This window comes from Oncorhynchus clarkii, chromosome 14 (genome assembly GCF_045791955.1).
Source record: "Oncorhynchus clarkii lewisi isolate Uvic-CL-2024 chromosome 14, UVic_Ocla_1.0, whole genome shotgun sequence".
Classification (NCBI taxonomy): Eukaryota; Metazoa; Chordata; class Actinopteri; order Salmoniformes; family Salmonidae; genus Oncorhynchus; species Oncorhynchus clarkii.
The window spans coordinates 19,069,715-19,088,645 of record NC_092160.1 but is presented as its reverse complement, the minus strand read 5'-3'; the positions used below and the strand labels follow the sequence as shown (position 1 = coordinate 19,088,645).

At 40.5% G+C, this 18,931-nt stretch overlaps 1 protein-coding gene across 1 annotated transcript in view; it reads right to left on the bottom strand.

Annotated features, from left to right (window-relative positions):
- The window catches only part of LOC139366377 (GPI ethanolamine phosphate transferase 2-like), a 131,669-nt gene that overhangs the window by 89,245 nt on the left and 23,493 nt on the right, over window positions 1–18,931 (bottom strand). The window lies entirely within an intron of this gene.

Sequence of the window (18,931 nt, the reverse complement as noted above, 5' to 3'; positions counted from 1 at the left end):
TCCTATACTTGTATTTGTTAACATGGCATACATTTCAGAGAAGAAAAAAAAAACTCAGACCCCCACCTCAAACAGACCGTTTCAAAAATCCTTGCCATTTCCTCAGAGGATGACGTCATGTTTTAGGCTGAGACATCCAGAAGAGGGGATTTATCAGGAAGAAAGTGTGGTATTCAACAGGCAATAGAATTGCACAGACAGGGCAGGAATAAGGGTTGTGGAAATATGTGTTTGAAATAGAGTCCTGCTGCTGGAAGAAGTAGCCTCGCCTCATGTCCTCCCTTCACTGGAGCGAAACAGTGGAGTTTCCAAACAGCTCCTGAGGGGCTAGGCTCACTCTCTAGCTCTCTCCTCTGGGAATGAAAGGTGGTTAGCTCCGTTTCACTTCAAAGACCCCCTCAGCCACTCTCTTCCACGCTAGCCTGCATCCTTTAGCAGCCAGCGCAAGCTAACAAAAGCCTGAATCTCTGCCAGTTTAGCTGGTTGCCCTAACAGAGCCAGCTAACTTCTTCAACTCATTGGCATTTCATGTTACAGATGTAGGATCTCATTGGCATTTCATGAAGAGGAAAGAACTTATCCCAGCCATGAAAGCTGCCAGAGTGCATAGGGACATTGCTTACATCCGCTATGACAGGCTCTTTGTCCACCCTCCCTCCCAAAAGCATAGAAGAGATGAGAGAGCCAAGACTATGTGTTACTAGCTTCAACCCTACAGCACCCCCCCCCCCCCCCCCCCCCAACTGATTCATGGACTGCTGAATGGGTTCTTTTCTCTTGCTTTGTATATTATTTTCCATATTATGTCGATCTCTGATAAGCTACCGAAGAAAGGGCTAAAAATAGTCCATGATAGGCCTGATATTCATAACATTAACATATTAGCCATTTCTGAGACTCACTTAGATAATTAATTTGATGATACAGCAGTAGCAATACAAGGATAACACCTACAGAAGAGACAGGAATGCTTATGAGGTGTTGAGATGTAAACGTCCTCTCACTGTCAACTGCGTTTATTTTCAGCAAACTCTACCTTTCTTAAAAACTACAAAGAGTCACTCATTGGCCCCATTACTAAGGTCACCAACACATCTATTGGTCTCGGTGTGTTTCCAAGGGTATGGAAGTCGGCCATAATAACGGCAATCTTTAAATCAGGCGACCCTGCTGACGTGAGTAACTACAGGTGTCAAAGGTTGTTGAAAAGTGTGTAGCAGAACAACTGATTGCCCACCTCAACAACAGCCCCTTCACATTACACTCCATGCAGTTTGGCTTCAGAGCGAAACACTCCACAGAAACGGCCAACTGCTTTCTTCTGGAAAATGTGAAGTCCAAGATGGACAAAAGGGTGTTGTGGGGGCTGTGTTTCTGGACCTAAGGAAGGCTTTTGATACTGTTAACCATGAGATTCTCATCACAAAATTGTCCAAGTTCAACTTTTCCCCTGATGCCTTGAGATGGATGAAATCATACCTTGAAGGCAGAACTCAGTGTGTCAGAGTGAGCAATGAGCTGTCGCCCACTCGTAGCTATGATGTGGGCGTGCCCCAAGGGTCAATACTGGGGCCCCTCCTGTTCAGCCTGTACATTAATGATCTGCCTTCTGTCTGTACTGGGTCTGAAGTTCAAATGTATGCAGATGATACAGTGATATATGTGCATGCAAAGAGCAAACAACAAGCTGCACAAGAACTCACTACTGTAATGGTCCAGGTTACAAAGTGGCTCAGTGACTCGTGTTTGCATCTCAATGTGAAAAAAACTGTTTGCATGTTCTTCACAAAGAGGGCAACAGATGCTACTGAGCTAGATGTCTATGTGTCAGGGGAGAAGCTCCAGGTGGTATCCGATTTGAAGTACCTTGGCATCATACTTGATTCCAACCTCTCTTTTAAAAAGCATGTGAAAAAAGTAATTCAAATAACCAAATTCAACCTAGCTAATTTCCGATTTATACGAAATTGTTTGACTACAGAGGTAGCAAAACTGTACTTCGAAACTATGATACTCCCCCACTTAACATACTGCTTGACTAGTTGGGCCCAAGCTTGCTGTACAACATTAAAACCTATTCAGTCTGTCTACAAACAGGCTCTCAAAGTGCTTGATAGGAAGCCCAATAGCCATCATCATTGTCACATTCTTAGAAAGCATGAGCTCTTGAGTTGGGAAAATCTTGTGCAATACACCGACGCATGTCTTGTATTCAAGATCCTTAATGGCCTGGCTCCCCCTCCACTCAATATTTTTGTTAAACAGAAAACCCAGACATATGGCAGCAGATCCACAAGGTCTGCCATGAGAGGTGACTGTATAGTTCCCCTAAGGAAAAGCACCTTTAGTAAATCTGCATTCTCTGTGAGAGCTTCCCATGTCTGGAATACACTGCCATCAGACACACATAACTGCACCACATATCACACTTTCACAAAATGCTTGAAGACATGGCTAAAGGTCAATCAGATTTGTGAACATGGTCCCTAGCTGTGTGTTGCCGCTTTCCATGTTGTCTGTTGTCTGTAGCTTGTGAGGTGTGGAAACACTTTGTTGCTTTTATGAATTTTGTCTTGCTGCTTTTTGTTTTATGTTGCTCTGTCTGTATGCTACGTCTTGCTTGTCCTATGTTGCTCTGTATGCTATGTCTTGCTTGTCCTATGTTGCTATGTCTTGCTTGTTCTATGCTGCTATTGTCTATATTGTAATTTTTTTTAATAACCTGCCCAGGGACTGCGGTTGAAAATTAGCCGGCTGGCTAAAACCGGCACTTTTACTGAAACGTTGATTAATGTGCACTGTCCCTGTAAAAATAAAAATAAACTCAAACTCAATATACACACATACACACATATATACACACACATTCTTATCTATACACATACATCAACTCAGCAAAAATAAATTTCCCTTTTTCAGGACGCTGTCTTTCAAAGATAATTCGTAAAAATCCAAATAACTTCACAGGTCTTCATTGTAAAGGGTTTAAACACTGTTTCATATGCTTGTTCAAGAAGCTGTTTAAAAGGCACAGTCAACTTAGTGTATGTAAACTTCTGACCCACTGGAATTGTGATACAGTGAATTCAATGTGAAATAATCTGTCTAACAATTGTTGGAAAAATGACTTGTGTCATGCACAACCGACTTGCCAAAGCTATAGTTTGTTAACAAGAAATTTGTGGAGTGGTTGAAAAACGAGTTTTAATAACTCCAACCTAAGTGTATGTAAACTTCCGACCTCAACTGTACATACATAAAATCTATTTAGTCTCAAATAAATAATGAAACATGTTCAATTTAGTTTAAATAATGCAAAAACAAAGTGTTGGAGAAGTGAAAGTGCAATATGTGCCATGTAAAAAAGCTAACGTTAAAGTTCCTTGCTCAGAACATATGAAAGCTGGTGGTTCCTTTTAACATGAGTCTTCAATATTCCCAGGTAAGAAGTTTTAGGTTGTAGTTATTATAGGACTATTTCTCTCTATACCATTTGTATTTCATAGACCTTTGACTATTGGATGTTCTTATAGGCACAATAGTATTGCCAGCCTAATCTCGGAAGTTGATAGGCAAACGGAGGAAAGTGAGGTTTGAATGAATGCTTACGAGCCTGCTGCTGCCTACCACCGCTCAGTCAGACTGCTCTATTAAATATCAAATCATAAACTTAATTATAATAAACACAGAAATACGAGCCTTTGGTCATTAATATTGTCAAATCCAGAAACTATCATTTCGAAAACAAAAGTTTATTCTTCCAGTGAAATACGGAACCGTTCCGTATTTTATCGAACGCGTGGCAACCCTAAGTCTAAATATTGCTGTTACATTGCACAACCTTCAATGTTATGTAAAATTCTGGCAAATTAATTACGGTCTTTGTTAGGAAGAAATTATTTTCACACAGTTTGCAATGAGCCAGGCGACCCAAACTGCTGCATATACCCTGACTCTGCTTACACTGAACGCAAGAGAAGTGCCACAATTTCAGGCACCGCATTGATTATATGCAACGCAGGACAAGCTAGTTAAACTAGTAATATCATCAAACATACAGTGCCTTGCGAAAGTATTCGGCCCCCTTGAACTTTGCGACCTTTTGCCACATTTCAGGCTTCAAACATAAAGATATAAAACTGTATTTTTTTGTGAAGAATCAACAACAAGTGGGACACAATCATGAAGTGGAACGACATTTATTGGATATTTCAAACTTTTTTAACAAATCAAAAACTGAAGAATTGGGCGTGCAAAATTATTCAGCCCCTTTACTTTCAGTGCAGCAAACTCTCTCCAGAAGTTCAGTGAGGATCTCTGAATGATCCAATGTTGACCTAAATGACTAATGATGATAAATACAATCCACCTGTGTGTAATCAAGTCTCCGTATAAATGCACCTGCACTGTGATAGTCTCAGAGGTCCGTTAAAAGCGCAGAGAGCATCATGAAGAACAAGGAACACACCAGGCAGGTCCAAGATACTGTTGTGAAGAAGTTTAAAGCCGGATTTGGATACAAAAATATTTCCCAAGCTTTAAACATCCCAAGGAGCACTGTGCAAGCGATAATATTGAAATGGAAGGAGTATCAGACCACTGCAAATCTACCAAGACCTGGCCGTCCCTCTAAACTTTCAGCTCATACAAGGAGAAGACTGATCAGAGATGCAGCCAAGAGGCCCATGATCACTCTGGATGAACTGCAGAGATCTACAGCTGAGGTGGGAGACTCTGTCCATAGGACAACAATCAGTCGTATATTGCACAAATCTGGCCTTTATGGAAGAGTGGCAAGAAGAAAGACATTTCTTAAAGATATCCATAAAAAGTGTCGTTTAAAGTTTGCCACAAGCCACCTGGGAGACACACCAAACATGTGGAAGAAGGTGCTCTGGTCAGATGAAACCAAAATTGAACTTTTTGGCAACAATGCAAAACGTTATGTTTGGCGTAAAAGCAACACAGCTGAACACACCATCCCCACTGTCAAACATGGTGGTGGCAGCATCATGGTTTGGGCCTGCTTTTCTTCAGCAGGGACAGGGAAGATGGTTAAAATTGATGGGAAGATGGATGGAGCCAAATACAGGACCATTCTGGAAGAAAACCTGATGGAGTCTGCAAAAGACCTGAGACTGGGACGGAGATTTGTCTTCCAACAAGACAATGATCCAAAACATAAAGCAAAATCTACAATGGAATGGTTCAAAAATAAACATATCCAGGTGTTAGAATGGCCAAGTCAAAGTCCAGACATGAATCCAATCGAGAATCTGTGGAAAGAACTGAAAACTGCTGTTCACAAATGCTCTCCATCCAACCTCACTGAGCTCGAGCTGTTTTGCAAGGAGGAATGGGAAAAAATGTCAGTCTCTCGATGTGCAAAACTGATAGAGACATACCCCAAGCGACTTACAGCTGTAATCGCAGCAAAAGGTGGCGCTACAAAGTATTAACTTAAGGGGGCTGAATAATTTTGCACGCCCAATTTTTCAGTTTTTGATTTGTTAAAAAAGTTTGAAATATCCAATAAATGTCGTTCCACTTCATGATTGTGTCCCACTTGTTGTTGATTCTTCACAAAAAAATACAGTTTTATATCTTTATGTTTGAAGCCTGAAATGTGGCAAAAGGTCGCAAAGTTCAAGGGGGCCGAATACTTTCGCAAGGCACTGTATGTAGTTAACTAGTGATTATGTTAAGACTGATTGTTTTTTATAAGATAAGTTAAATGCTAGCTAGCAACTTACCATGGCTGTTCAAAAGTTTGGGGTCACTTAGACATTTTCTTGTTTTTGAAAGAAAAGCACTTTTTTTTGTCCATTAAAAGAACATCAAATTGATCAGAAATACAGTGTAGACAATGTTAATGTTGTAAATGACTACTGTAGCTGGAAACGGCTGATTTTATGTAATATCTACATAGGCGTACAGAGGCCCATTATCAGCAACCAGCACTCCTGTGTTCCAATGGCAAGTTGTGTTAGCTAATCCAGGTTTATCATTTTAAAAAGCTAGTTGATCATTAGAAAACCCTTTCACAATTATGTTAGCACAGCTGAAAACTGTTGTTCCGATTAAAGAAGCAATAAAACTGGCCTTATAAGGATGTAGTGCTTACAGAACATCTCATGTCAAGTGTTACTGAAGTGCTGTCGTTGCAGGTTCACCTGCCTCATCTAAAGTATATTATTATAGGGTGTTGAAATATGAAATGATCACATTTTTACTAACACTATAGAACTTTGTTCTAAAGCTGTATTTGGACCCATTGGATCCAGTGATCGCAATATAGTGGATATATCCAGGAAAGCCAAAGCTCTAAAAGCTGGGCCTAAAATAGTGAATAAGAGAGCATACAAAATATTCTGCTGTGACTTATGTGGATGACGTTAAACATAATTTGTTTGTCTGATGTGATTAATAAGGAGCATCCAGACGCTGTACTTAATACATTTTTGAAATTGCTTCTTCCAATTATTGATAAACATGCACCTCTTAAGAAACTGACTGTTACAACTGTTAAGGCTCCATGGATTGATAAGGAATTGAAAAGTTGTATGGTTGGGGCAAAAGGAGTAGCAAATAAGTCTGGCTCTACATCTGACTGGCTGACTTAGTGCAAATTGAGAAATTATGTGACTAATCTCAACAAAAATAATAAACTATATTATGAAGCCAAGATCAATGATATGAAGAATGATGGGAATAACTTTGGAGTACTTTCAATGAAATTATGGGCATAAAGACTAATTCAAATCCATCTTTCATCGAATCAGATGCCTTATTCATCACAAAACCATTTGATGTTGCGGATTATTTAAATTATCACTTCAATGGCAAAGTGGGCAAATTTATGACAACAATGAAAAGTGAGTCATCGTATTAATGCATTAAAAAATGTATATAATAAAAGAAAAGCATTGTAAGTTTGAATTTTGCAATGTTAGTTTAGGAGAGGTGGGGAAATAGTTTTTGATCAATAATGACAAACCTCCTGGCATTTACAACTTAGATGGAAAGCTACTAAGGATTCTAGCTGACTATATAGGCACTACTCTCTGTCATATCTTTAATCTGAACCTAGAGGACAGTGTCTGTCCTCATGCCTGGAGGGAAGCCAAAGTAATTGTGCTACCCAAGAACGGTAAAGTGGCCTTCACTGGTTCAAACAGCAGACCTATCAAATTGCTGCCAGCTCTGAGCAAACTATTGGAAAAAATGTGTTGGACCAAATTAGGGCTTTTGGTGGTCATGACATTTTGTCAGGCGGTTATTGTCATGCAAAAGACTGCCGGTCTCAAATCAAATCTCATTGGTCACATGCAAATGTTAGTACGAGGGTAGCGAAACGCTTGTGCTTCTAGTTCCGACAGTGCAGTAATATCAAACAAGTAATCTAACAATTCCACAACAACTACAAAATACACACAAATCTAAAGGGATGGAATAAGAATATGTATATATAAATATATGGATGAGCGATGAAGGAGCGGCATAGGCAAGGCGCAATAGATGGTATAAAATACAGTATATAGACATATGAGATGAGTAATGTAAGGTACGTAAACATTATTAAAAGTGGCATTATTTAAAAAGTGACTAGCGATCCATGTATTAAATTCGTAAATGATTTGAGTCTGTATGTAGGCAGCAGCCTCTCTGTGTTAGAGATGGCAGTTTAACAGTGCGATGGCTTTGAGATAGAAGCTATACTTGTACTGACTACGCCTTCTGGATGTTAGCAGGGTGTACAGGCAGTGGCTCAGGTGGTTGTTGTTCTTGATGATCTTTTTGGCCTTCCTGTGACCTCGGGTGCTGTGGGTGTCCTGGAGGGCAGGTAGTTTGCCCCAGGTGATACGTTGTGCAGAACGCACCACCATCTGGAGAACCTTGCGATTGAGGGCAGTGAAGTTGCCGTACCAGGCGGTGATACAGCCTGACAGGATGCTCTCAATTTTGCATCTGTAAAAGTTTGTGAGGATTTTAGGTGACAATAAATATTTCTTCAGCCTCCTGAGGTTGAAGTGGAGCTGTTGCGCCTTCTTCACCACACTGTCTGTGTAGGTGGACCATTTCAGTTTATCAGTGATGTGTACGCCAAGTAACGTCAGAATGTTCAGGACCCAATTGCACAGGGCGGGGTTGAGACCCAGGGCTTCAAGCTTAATGATGAGCTTGGAGGGTATTAACGTGTTGAATTCTGAGCTGTAGTCAATGAACAGCATTCTTGCATAGGTAATCCTCTTGTCCAGATGGGATAGAGCAGTGTGCAGTGTGATGGCGATTGCATCGTCTGTGGACCTGTTGGGGTGGTATGCAAACTGAAGGTGATATGCTCCTTGACTAGTCTCTCAAAGCACTTCATGATGACAGAAGTGCGTGCTACGGGGCGATAGTCATTTAGTTCAGTTATGTTTACCTTCTTGGGTACAGGAACAATGGTGGCCATCTTGAAGCATGTGAGGACAGCAAAGCGTGCAAAGAATGTGTTTAGTTTGTCTGGAAGCAAGACGTCGGGTGTGACATAGCTGGTTTTCTTTTTGTAGTCTGTAATTGCCTGTAGAATCTGCCACATACGTTTCGTGTCTGAGCCATTGAATTGGCTTTGTCCCTATACCGACATTTCGCTTGTTTGATTGCCTTGGAGGGAATAACTACACTGTTTATATTCTGCCATATTCCCAGTCATCTTTCCATGGTTAAATGCGGTGGTTCGCGCTTTCAGTTTTGTGCAAATGCGGCCATCTATCCACGGTTTCCGGTTAGGGTAGGTTTTAATAGTCACAGTGGGTACAACATCTCCAATGCACTTCCTTATAAACTCACTCACCGAATAAATCAATGTTATTCTCTGAGGCTGTCCGGAACATTTCCCTGTGCGCGTGATCAAAACGATCTTGAAGAGTGGATTCTGATTAGTCAGACCAGCGTTGAATGGTTCTTCTCACGGGTACAACTGTTGAGTTTCTGCCTATAGGACGGTAGGAGCAAGATGGAGTTGTGGCCAAATTTTCCCGAAGGGAGGGTTGGGGAGGGCCTTAAATGCATCACGGAAGTTAGAGTAGCAGTGGTCCAGTGTATTGCCCGTACGGGTGCTACAATCAATATGCTGATAGAATTTCGGTAGCTTCGTTCTCAGATTAGCTTTGTTAACTTCTTGATACTACCCTTCCCGGATCCGGGAAAGTAATCAACGCCTGAAACTAATTAGCATAACGCAGCGGACATAAATATCCCTATAAAATATTCCTATTCATGAAAATCACAAATTAAATATATTGAGACACAGCTTAGCCTTTTGTTAATCACACTGTCATCTCAGATTTTCAAAATATGCTTTACAGCCAACACTAGACAAGCATTTGTGTAAGTTTATCGATAGCCTAGCATAGCATTATGCCCTGCTACCAGCAGGCAACATTTTCACGAAAATAAGAAAAGCAATCAAATTAAATCATTTACCTTTGAAGAACTTTGGATGTTTTCACTCAGGAGACTCGCAGTTAGATAGCAAATGTTCCTTTTTTCCAAAAAGATTTATTTTTGTAGGTGAAATAGCTCCGTTTGTTCTTCACGTTTGGCTGAAAAATCGACCGGAAAATGCAGTCACTACAACGGCAAACTTTTTTCCAAATTAGCTCCATAATATCGACAGAAACATGGCAAAGGTTGTTTAGAATCAATCCTCAAGGTGTTTTTCACATATCTATTCGATAAAATAACCGTCGGGACAATTGGTTTCTCATAAGAAGCGATTGGAAAAATGGCTACTTGTGTACTTTACGCAAGATTTTCTGCAGGAGCCATCATGTGACCACTTGCTAAATGTGGTCCCTTACGGCTATTCTTCAACATAAATGTGTAAAAAGACGTCACAATGCTGTAAACACCTTGGGGAATACGTAGAAAACGTAAGCTCATTCGTAGCTCATTCACAGCCATATAAGGAGTCATTGGCATGAGCCGGTTTCAGAAAAATGCGTCACTTCCTGATTGGATTTTTATCTGGGTTGCGCCTGTAACATCAGTTCTGTTGCACTCACAGACAATATCTTTGCAGTTTTGGAAACGTCAGAGTGTTTTCTATCCAAAGCTGTCAATTATATGCATAGTCGAGCATCTTTTCGTGACAAAATATCTTGTTTACAACTCGTGGAAGTGACTTATGGAAATTATTTTTAGCTTTCAGAGAGCAGTTTTTCTTGCGTTTTTCAATGAAACACACGATCTGTTATAGTCACAGCCGTGATTTAACCAGTTTTATAAACTTCAAAGTGTTTTCTATCCACACATACTAATCATATGCATATACTATATTCCTGGCATGAGTAGCAGGACGCTGAAAAGTTGCGCGATTTTTAACAGAATTTTCGAAAAAGGAGGGGGTAGAAGTAAGAGGTTAAAACGGGAACGTTTTTTTATCCAAAAATGAAAATACTGCCCCTAGAGTCGCAACAGGTAAAAATCCCCAGCTACAATAAATGCAGCCTCAGGATATATGGTTTCCAGTTTGCATAAAGTCCAGTGAAGTTCCTTGAGGGCCTTCGTGGTATCTGCTTGGGCGGGGGATATACACGGCTGTGACTATTATCGAAGAGAATTCTCTTGAGAGATAATGCGGTCAGCATTTGAGTGTAAGGAATGCTAGGTCAGGTGAACAAAAGGACTTGAGTTTCTGTATGTTGTTATTGTTACACTATGAGTCGTTAATCATGAAACATACACCCCAGCCCTTCTTCCCAGAGAGATGTTTCTTTCTGTCGGCGCAACACATCTAGAAACCCGGTGGCTTATCCGACAGCATATCCCAAGAGAGCCATGTTTCCGTGAAACAAAGAATGTTACAATCTCTGATGTCTCTCTGGAAGGCAACCCATGCCCTAATTTCATCTACCTTGTTGTCTAGAGACTGGACATTGGCGAGTATTATACTCGCACACCACCCACCGTTTCCACGCCTTCGATAGTCTGACCAGGAGGCGACTTTGTTTTGGGTTGGCCTCTGGGATTAGATCCAATGTCCTGGGTGGTGGTCTGGACAAAGGATCCGCTTCGGGAAAGTCGTATTCCTGGTCGTAATGTTGGTAAGTTGAAGTTGTGCTTATATTCAATAATTATTCCCGGCTGTATGTAATAGCACTTAAGATTTTCTGGGCTAACAATGTAAGAAATAATACATAAAAAAAAAAAATACTGCACAGTTTCCTAAGGACTCGAAGCGAGACAACCAACTCTGTCAGCGCCATCTTGCTTATTTCTCAAGGTAATTGACCGATAATGAACAAACACGTTTAGCATCTCCAGGCATCAACGCATACAAGTCACTGATGTGCACCTTTGGAACATCTACATTTTAAAAAGTAAATTTAATATACACCATCACAATAAATCCATTATTTATTTGAGTTATTATAAGAAACATTATGAAATGAAGAAAATGTAATTCAGAAGAACAGAATATGAGTTGGCCTACTGTATGTTACCTGGCTGTGTGCCATGCCATAGGCTGTAGGCTAGTTCATTTAGCAGACAAGAGACTGTATGCTTAATGACATGCCATTACTTTATATTATATGATTGTATAGTAAGAAGAATATAATTGAACTTAGCTGGAAAAAAATTAAGGATATTTTTCCCATTGCGGAGCGGGTGCACATATGAAGTGGCTATGCTGAGCGTAAAAGTGATTATTTGAAACAGGTCCTATATGCTAGATTTAGAGTTATTTGGCTACTTAGAATGTCTTAGGGGCTGCAACTATAGGCTACTGATGATTTCAAAAAGTCGCAATAAAAGCTGTGCTCCGTTCCTTGCCTCAGGCTGCACATGGTGTTCTCTCATCAAGTGATCTTATCTTCACTCATCAGACTATTCTCAATTTAATCTAGTCTTTACAAATTATTTTGTATTTAGATTGTCCATTATGAAACGGGCAGGAACACGGGCAGGGGAAAAAAATACATGTCAGCAGTATGCACTGGAATAGCTGACTCATGACTTTTGGTGTGGTGGTAATAGGGTCACCTCAGACCAAATACAACGCTGTTTCTCTGTAAACAAATTAACTAACTTTCAGCATGCTTATAGATAAGGGCACTCAACATTTACTGCACTGACACAAATGACTGATGATTGGTTGAAAGACATTGAATATAAGATTGTGTGAGCTGTACTCTCAGATTTCAGTGCAGCCTTTGATATTATTGATCATAACCTGTTGTTGAGAAAACTTGTGTTATGGCTGTTTAACCTCTGCCATATCGTGGATTCAGAGCTCTCTATCTAATAGAACTCAGAGGGTTTTCTTTAATGGAAGATTCTCTAATGTCAAAAATGTAAAGTGTGGTGTACCGCAGGGCAGCTCTCTTGGCCCTCTTCTCTTTTATATTTTTTTACCAATGACCTGTCACTGGCATTAAACAAAGCTTGCGTGTCCATGTATGCGTCAGCAACCACAGCTAGTGAAGTCACCGCAAACCTAAACAAAGAGTTGCAGTCAATGTTTGAATGAGTGGCCAGTAATAAACTGGTCCTGAACATCTCTTAAAACTAAGAGCATGGTATTTGGTACAAATCATTCCCTAAGTTGTAGACTTCATCTGAATCTGGTAATGAATGGTATAGTTGTTGAGCAATTTTAGGAGACTCAATTACTTGGTTTTACCTTAGATCACAGGTGTCAAACTCATTCCACGGAGGGCTGAGTGTCTGGTTTTTGCTCTTCCCTTGTACTTGATTGATGACTTAAGGTCACTAATAAGTTAGGAACTCCCCACACCTGGTTGTCTAGAGCTTAAATTACAGGAACAAACTAAAACCTGTAGACTAGGCCATTCATGGAATGAGATTGACACCCCTACCTTAGATTGTAAACAGTCATGGTCAAAATATACAGGTTCAACAGTTATAAAGAAGGTGAGTGGTCTGTCTGTGAAAGATGATCTGCTTTTCTGATACCATACTCCACAAAGCAAGTCCTGCAGGCTCTAGTTTTATCTGGATTATTGTCCAGTCATTTGGTCAAGTGCTGCAAAGAAGGACCTAGTTATGCTGAAGTTGGCCCAGAACAGAGCAGCAATTATTGTTTTTCATTGTAATCAGAGAGCTAATATCAATACTATGCATGTCAGTCTCTCTTCGCTAAGAGGAAAGACTGACTGCATCGACTGACTGCATTCCAAATTGTTTGCATAGTCGACTTACACACAGCATTGACAGACACACACTTACACCACCAGAAATGCCACCAGGGGTCTTTTCAAAGTCTCCAGGTTCAGAACAAATTCAAGGAATTTGCTACCGCACGGCAAGCGAGAGGTACCAATGCACCAAGTCTGGAACCAACTGGACCCTAAAAAGCTTCTATCCTCAAGCCATAAGACTTCTAAACAGGACTGCTAAATAGCTAATCTAATGGCTACACTGAGTATTGATCCTTTTTTGCAGACTATGCACACACACATACTTGCACTGACACTCCAACACAAACACTTCATATGCCCACACACACACTGCAACTACTGTCTATTATATATCCTGTTGCCTAGTCACTTCACCCTTACATATATGTACAGTACATAGCTAACTCAATTACCTCGTACCCCTGCACATCAACAAGTATTGGTACTCCCTGTATATAGCCATGTTATTTTCTACTCTCAGATAAATAAATATTATATATATATATATATATATATATATATATATATATATATATATATATATATATATATATATATATATATATATATATATATACACACACACACATATATAAATTGAAGTCTCTGTCAGCGCGTTTACATACACTTAGGTTGGAGTCACCAAAACTTGTTTTTCAACCACCCCAGAAAATGTATTGTTAACAAACTATAGTTTTGTCAAGTCGGTTAGGACATCCACTTTGTGCATGACACAAGTAATTTTCCCAACAATTGTTTACAGACAGATTATTTCACTTATAATTTACTGTATCACAAGTCCATTGGGTCAGAAGTTTACATATACTAAGATAAACAGCTTGGAAAATTCCAGAAAATTATGTCATGGCTTTAGAATCTTCTGATAGGCTAAGTGACATCATTTGAGTCAATTGGAGGTGTACCTGTGGATGTATTTCAAGGCCTACCTTCAAACTCACTGCCTCTTTGCTTGATATAATGGGAAAATCAAAAGAAATCAGCCAAGTCTTCAGAAATAAAATTGTAGACCTCCACAAGTCTGGTTCATCCTTGGGAGCAATTTCCAAAGGCCTGAAGCTACCACATTCATCTGTACAAACAACAGTACGCAAGTATAAACACCATGGGACCACGCAGCCGTCATACTGCTCAGGAAGGAGATGCGTTCTTTGGTGCGAAAAGTGCACATCAATCCCAAAACAGCAGCAAAGGACCTTGTGAGGATGCTGGAGGAAACAGGTACAAAAGTATCTATATCCACAGTAAAACGAGTCCTATATCGACATAAGCTGAAAGGCCGCTCAGCAAGGAAGAAGCCACTGCTCCAAAACGACCATAAAAAAGCCAGACTACGGTTTGCAACTGCACATGGGGACAAAGATCGTACTTTTTGGAGAAATGTCCTCTGGTCCGATGAAACAAAAATAGAACTGTTTGGCCATAATGATCATCATTATGTTTGGAGGAAAAAGGGGGAGGCTTGCAAGCCGAAGAACACCATCCCAACCGTGAAGCACGGGGGTGGCAGCATCATGTTGTGGGGGTGGTGCACTTCACAAACTAGATGGCATCATGAGGTAGGGAAATTATGTGGATATATTGAAACAACATCTCAAGACATCAGTCAGGAAGTTATAGCTTGGTCGCAAATGGGTCTTCCAAATGGACAATGACTAGAAGCATACTTCCAAAGTTGTGGCAAAATGGCTTAAGGACAACAACGTCAAGGTATTGGAGTGGCCATCACAAAGCCCTGACCTCAATCCTATAGAAAATTTGTGGGTAGAACTGAAAAATCTTGGGCGAGCAAGGAGGCCTACAACCTGACTCAGTTACACCAGCTCTGTCAGAAGGAATGGGCCAAAATTCACCAAACTTATTGTGGGAAGCTTGTAGAAGGCTACGCGAAACGTTTGATCCAAATGAAACAATTTGTATGTAAACTTCTGACCCACTGGGAATGTGATGAAATAAATAAACCTGAAATAATTCACTCTCTACTAAGACTGGCTGTCGCCATTGGTGTTGTCTAATGGGGATCCTAATAAAATCAAAAATCTATATATTAATTTGAGCCAGTTTGCTACAGCAGGATAATAATCCTGCAGCAACAGGAAATGTGAATTATTTTGTGGATTATAATTAATTGACATGGCTTCTTTTTTTCCAAAGCCAGCTTCAAACTATGGGGGAAAGGTGGGAAATTCTGTCTTTGGGTCTTCAATAGAAAGTAATTTAAGATTTTGTAAACCCATTGTCGGGCTCTTCCGAACTCACCAGGAAGCTAGTAGCACTGCATCAGTACACCCTAGTATTTGAACAAGCCACATTTCACGAAAATGTCTAGGCATATTTATTCATTCAAGAAACAATACTGAACCACAGAAACAGTATAAACTGCAAATGTGAAGACAGTAGGGCTTTAAGTAATAATCATTGGCACTGCGTGGAAAAAGGGGCAAATGCTAGCGCTGAGGCCTCAACCCCCCAAAACGCTTGCTCGACTTTGATTGTTGTTTAATCAGTGAGTCTAGGACCTGCTTGCTGCCACAGCTCTGTGAGGTGTCCTGACTGCCGGGCAATTTGTATTTCTGATTAAACAACCCTAGGGCCTCTTCAAGCGGGGTGTTTAGCACCAGCAGGAAAGTGTCAATCTGCCAGACATCACAAGTTGCAGGTGCAGTCTGTTGGAAAGCAAGGAGACAAACATTGAAGTCTATCAGAGATGAAGATCGATGATAATGTCCTTATCATCCCAGATTGGGTTATTTGTTCTGTTGAGTCTATAAGGAGGCAGAGCAAAAGTATTTTATTAGTATCCCCATTAGCTTATTAGTTGCCAATTAGCAGCTACTCTTCCTGGGGTCCAAACATAACAGGGGAGATATACAAAGTATCCTTCCCCTCTCCTGCAATGAGGCAGCCATTGTGATTTACGATGCGGTACTGCCAGTGTGCTCATTTGTAGCTTACCAAATACATATGTTGCCGTGCCCTATTCCGATTGATTTATTAATGCCATGCTGCTGGGAGTAATCCACAAATTGTAAATGTTGCATATCTCGGAATGAACAAGAAAAACACAAACTAAAAGTTTATTTTCCACAAAACAAAAAAAAACTCCTCTTATCCCAGCTTCAACAAAAGACAATTTGATATGAGTGTTCAACTTTTCACACAGCAAGTTCTGTGGGTGACGGGGAGTGCAATATGCAGCATCATAACAGAGTTTAGGTCCTTTACATTTTTTTTTTTTACATTTGAGTCATTTAGCAGACGCTCTTAACCAGAGAAACTTACAGGAGCAATTAGGGTTAAGTGCCTTGCTCAGGGGCAAATCGGCAGAGCCTTGACAGCTCAGGGATTCGAACCAGCAACCTTTCAGTTACTGGCCCAACACTAACCACTAGACTACCTACCTCACGTCATTCCCAGATTGTAACGTGGGAGAGTGATGTGCTAGGAGAATAGGGGCTGACCCTGAGGCAAATTGTTGCAAGAATGAAAAAGGTAAAAGGATGAGAGATGGCAGTGTCCTGCATGTCACCCTCCTATTACCAAGGCCAGCACTGATCAGAGCTTTAAAAATGGGAAGAAAATCTATACTTTCAAACCAAATGACAAACGTTCTGAGCATCTTTGCTGAAAAGTTGATTGCACAGATGCCCACACTGAAAGAGAGAAAAATAAAGAACTGTAACTCTCATGCCTTTGAATGTCATAGTGACATGAAATGTCATACCAAAATGGATAAACGCATGGAAGTTCTCTGGGTAGTCGCACAAAGAGGATGTTTTTATGGATTCTTCTGTGGCTTGAAACAGACTATTCAAAGTGGTTCGACTCACAATTGAAGTCTGAAATATTCTGGTTTCACCTTTTAAAAATTCACAGTATCTGTAAACATCCTTTGGGGGCTTTGTAAGGAAAATGTTTTACCTGCCCAAAACAATCCCAATCACATTCTTTGAGGTTCCCTTAGAGGCCTTAGGTCATTTCCACGAGTGACGAGAGACCGCTTTATCAGGCAAAGCTTTCTGTGAAGACCTTCTACTTTTAAGAGGTTCAGCTTTGACTTTCTACATTCACATGCTCAAAACATGACATTTCAAGTAGTCATGGTATAATTGTATTCTATTTGTTAATTATAATATGGATAATGCCTTGCATCAGCTGTTCAAGAATTGATCCATACATTATTATATGGGTGTGCATCTTTCTTTAGTTATTCAATCCACATATTGATACATGTGCTTCAATATGATAGAGGAACCATTTAATACAATAACATGGTGCAATGTCTGGCTTGGCCTAACGGTAATAAACATCATAAATGTGTTGGATTAAGGATAAGACCAGAGTGACTGTGGGAAAAGTATTGTCCTGTATGTGTAAGGGAACATCCTGCCCTTTAAGACAGAAACACCAATCACTTGAGGCTGAGACCAAAGGTTAACTTGCAGCTGTGCTTTAGAGACATACTTGTCTTAACTTTCTCATTTCTGCTATGAAATACCTGTCTGTACAGAAATCTACACCAAACCTGTCTCTCTCAGCAACCACCCCACCTTCTGCATGACATGCCTCCAACCGATCCTGCCCGGAGTGCAACGCTAAGATCAGGGGCAGAAGCTTTCAGATCAACAAAAATCTGAAGAACTTGGCAGAGCAGCTGAGAGAAGAGGCGAGACAGGAAAGGGCCAAAGTTAATTGGTGCCCAGACCAACACCAGGAACTGAGCCTGTTCTGCAAGCTCATCTGCCTGGTGTGTCGGGATGGAAGCGAGCACGTCAGCCACTCAATCAGGCCTCTCAGAGAACAGGAGAATCAGGTGAAGAGGGAGGTGTTGGTTTGTTGGTTCTCTTGTTATTGCGGACCTCAGGACAACATAGAATAACACAACCACCACTTACAGAAAGAGGAATCTTCTGCTCTGAACTAAGATTAACTCCTGGGATGCAGGCTGACATGGACATGGCTGAGTTTGGGGGGTTTCTAAATTGATGGATACCTAAACCACAAGGTGATGTAATCTGCAAGACTGATACTCCATCCTACCCTAGAAAACTAATGGTTTATTCTGTTTGTAACAACATTCCAGAGATCATTGTAACAAATTCGTATGAATGTTTTAACCATTTTTATCGCAGTATTTAGGTAACCCTCGTACTTGAATTGCTTTGTATAAATATACTAGTAAACACATAGCACATCCTGAAAAACGATAACAACAACGAACACATTCATCTGAAAAAAAACACTTACATTCTTTCCAAAATAACAAATAGAATTGATAAAGTGATTATGCATGTGAAAGAAAGTGTGAATGGCTGGTCATTTAAAGCAGCGGTTCCCAAACCTTTTTGGTGGGAACCACACATGCGGAGATCATCCGTTCACCTACTCTGCGTCTCACAAAGACACGGCGGTTGGAACTAATAAACTCACATTTTGACTCATCAGACCAAAGGACAGATTTCCACCGGTCTAATGTCCATTGCTCACGTTTCTTGGCCCAAGCAAGTCTCTTTTTCTTATTGGTGTCCTTTAGTAGTGGTTTCTTTGCAGCAATTCAACCATGAAGGCCTGATTCACACAGTCTCCTCTGAAGAGTTGATGTTGAGATGTGTCAGTTACTCTGTGAAACATTTATTTGGGCTGCAATCTGAGGTGCATTTAACTCTAATGAACTTATTCTCTGCAGGAGAGGTAACTCAGGGTCTTCCTTTCCTGTGGTGGTCCTC